Genomic DNA, 3,663 nt, shown 5'->3' on the forward strand with positions numbered 1-3,663 from the left:
AGGCAAGGACGTGTCGGTCGTCATCTTGTAGCAAGAGTGTACCTATAGCTTGTCTTAGAAGCAACGAATTTTAAGTACTCGACTGGACCTCTCAATCCACAGATCTCAATTCAATCGAACATACTTGGGTTAAGATCAAGCGTGCGATTTCTGATAACCAAGTAATTTAATTTTAAGTAAAAAAAATCATTTATGTCAACCAATTCATCAGATGTGAAGCAAAGATATTTTTAACAATTTTATCAAATTGTTTGAAACAAAAAAATTGTTAATTTTAAGTTACTACCTTTTTGTATATAATAAAGTTAGATTGCTATTTCAAAAAAAAGTTGCAAACAAACATTTTGTCACCGGATGTGATCAAATAGTTTGCATACTGTAGATTTTCCTCTAGGCTTTATGTACAGAATATGTGAGTAAAAATTTGCCAAATAAGTTATTTTTCCTGGGGTTTCTTATATGAACTATCACATATGAATACTTCAGCTTAGCCTCTACTATCTACTGGTTTTCGACTACATACATATATGTATGGTATAACTTTTTTTTGACTAAAAACAGGCAAAACACTTTCAAACAGCTGAAAAACATGCCACTGAAAATTTGAACCCTTAATATTAACAGCAAAAGCTGCCTGTTCCGAACTTTCTATTCTCCATATAAATGACAAAAAAAATTCAATTTAAACAAACAACAAATATTTATTTTTTAAAGCTACTACTTTATTTCCGCACTGATATTAAAATGTAAGAGAAGAGTCAGCAACATTAAAGCAAGCAAGAGTTAAGCAATATTGTTAATCAAACAAAACAAACTAGATTTCTTAAAAATTGGCACAAAACACATTGCACTCTTTGGAGAATATTGCTGAGAATCGATTTATTTTCCGATTTGCCAAGCACTTCCAGTCACATCATAGTAACCCAAAATGTTACCGGTTAATGTCTAAGGATGCGCGCTAGTTGGCACAATACATACGTACACTATTGGTCAGATAAAAGTTGCCTCATGATTTTTCTAAAATAATTTAAAATGAAAAATAACATCACTTTTCATAAGTTTACAGGTGAAGGCAAAACGATATAATAGAAACCACTCATATTGAAACAAAATTTGAGTTTTGGTTAAAAAATAGTTATAAATATTGTTTAGATCTGACAAATTTATACTACATATACATATGTAACATGATGTAGTGAATCGTTGGCAATAAATTTATTTTTGATGATACGTTGTTTCCATTTTATATGAAAGCTTAGTAAAACTATTGAAATGTGACAATATTTTTTCGTAGGAAATGCATAATAAATCCGTAATTTCCATAAAGTATTTAAATACGGCTGATTTCATAAATAAACCTACGCTTTAAACTATACGCAATATTTATCATATCCGATATTCTCTTCGGGCTTGATACTTAGATGAATGATTCTTGAAAGAGACCTGTCAGATGTGTCAAAGTCATTCAACTTTATGTTAGTTTTCGGTACCACAAGAGTTTTTAAATTTTTATATATTCTTTGAAATAAAAATGTATAACACAAAGTAAAAAATCTATCCTAAATTATATGTATATTTACAAGGAGCGTTCCAAAGTAAACAGGACTTAAAAAACAATAGAACAAATGGTTTTTTCGGCAAAATCAATTTATTTTAAAATAGTCTCCTTCTGCTTCAATACAGCTTTTCCCACGGTCCAAAAGCATGTCGAACGAGTGTTTTAGCTCCTTGGCCGTTATGGCCGCCAGTAGTCTTTTGAATGGTCTCTATGTCTGCATAACGCTTTCCTTTCATGGACAAATGCATTTTTCCGAAAAGGAAGAAGTCGCACGGTGCCATATCAGGTGAATACGTTACGGTTAATGGTTAAAATGTGATTTTTGGTCAATTAATCGGTCACAAGCGTCGATCGATGGGACGACGCATTATCGTGCAACAAACGCCAACTTTCATCTTCGCGATATTCGGGCCGAACATGTCGAATACGGCGCACCAAACGCTTCAAAATGCGATAAATCGACGTTTTGGAGATGTTCAATTCCATTTCCATGATTTTCAATAATGATTTCGGCTGATTTTTGATGAATTCACGCATAGTTTCGGTGGAATTTCCGGTGATCACGGATTTTGATTGGCCTACATGTTGATTGTCATTTGTGTCCTCACAACCACTTTGAAAACGTTGAAACCACTCGTGCACTCTGCTCCCAAAGAAGTAATCATCGCCATAAACTTGTTTCATCAATTGAAACGTTTCGGTAATATTTTTACCAATATTAAAACAAAAGTTAATGTTGGCTCTTTGATCGAAGCTCATTTTCGCACCGATAACACAAATCCATGAAATGGACAATCGATAAAGATAGCAGATTCTAACGCACCAGTCGACATATATACGGTGGGCCATATAAAATTTAAAATTTCGAAGATAGGGCGTAAAAGATTGAGTGTAGCGTTTGCTGTATGGCACGTAACGCCGTCATGCTGGAACCAAATGTTGTCCAAGTTTACTTCTTCAATTTACTTGAAGAAAATTTCGTCGAAATCGCTCACCATTGATGGTTACGGTTCCTTCTTTATTTTGGAAGAAAAATGGGCCGATGATTCCACCAGACCAAAATCAGCACCATACAGTGATTCGTGCTGGGTGCATTGGCTTCTCGACGATTACGTGTGGGTTTTCTGTGCCCCAAATGCGACAATTCTGCTTGTTAACGTAACCATCGAGGTGGAAAGGAGCTTCGTCCGAAAAGATGATTTTTTGGTAAAATTGACCATCCTCGGTCAAACGATCTTCTGCCCAATCTGCGAACTGTAGATAGTGAATAGCGACCCATTTCGTAAATTTCAGACTTTTTACTGAATATCTGTCACTTTCCGAATGGTATTTGACGTTTCCAATGTCGAAATATAGATAATTCAAATTTAAAACGTTAGATGGCCCACCCTATAGATGGCGCCACCAGGGAGCGCTAAATTCAAAAAGTCCTGTTTACTTTGGAAAGCTCCTTGTATACCTTGAACAGGATATATTAAGTTTATCACAAAGTTTGTAATACCAAGAAACGGGGATGACGGACTTCTCCGTCAGTCTGTCTGTATACACGCAAACCCTCAGTTCTCAAGATATCGATCTGAAATTTTGCGCATATACTTGTCGCATCAAGCTTTTCTTGTGTTGGAACCGCTATTATCGGACCAGTATGGCATATAGCTGCCATACAAACTGAATGATCAAATTGAAGTTCTTATATAAAAACATTTTTATTTTACGAGACAGATTCTCAAAATTTGTCATACAATATTTTCCAATGGCAACGGTACAATCTCCGAAAAAATTCTAAAGATCAGACCATTTAGCTACCATAAAAACTGAATGATCAAAATCATCCTCGCGAATATGGACAAAAAGTTCTATCTAAGGCAATGTCGTAATCTTCTGAGTATTTTTTATATGAGGTTGGTTGACAGATTTCAAGACATAGTTATCTTTTGTTGTCGTCGTTTCCTTGTCTCGTATTTTATCTAAAACTTATGAGTAAAGTCAGCTTTACAATAGAGCCGACGATTGAAGAATTGCAAAACTGGTGCGAAAATATACGATAAAGGAAATATTATCTAAAAGATAACAACTTTTATCGGACCACTAGTGTATTTACTATA

This window comes from Bactrocera dorsalis, chromosome 3 (genome assembly GCF_023373825.1).
Source record: "Bactrocera dorsalis isolate Fly_Bdor chromosome 3, ASM2337382v1, whole genome shotgun sequence".
Lineage (NCBI taxonomy): Eukaryota > Metazoa > Arthropoda > Insecta > Diptera > Tephritidae > Bactrocera > Bactrocera dorsalis.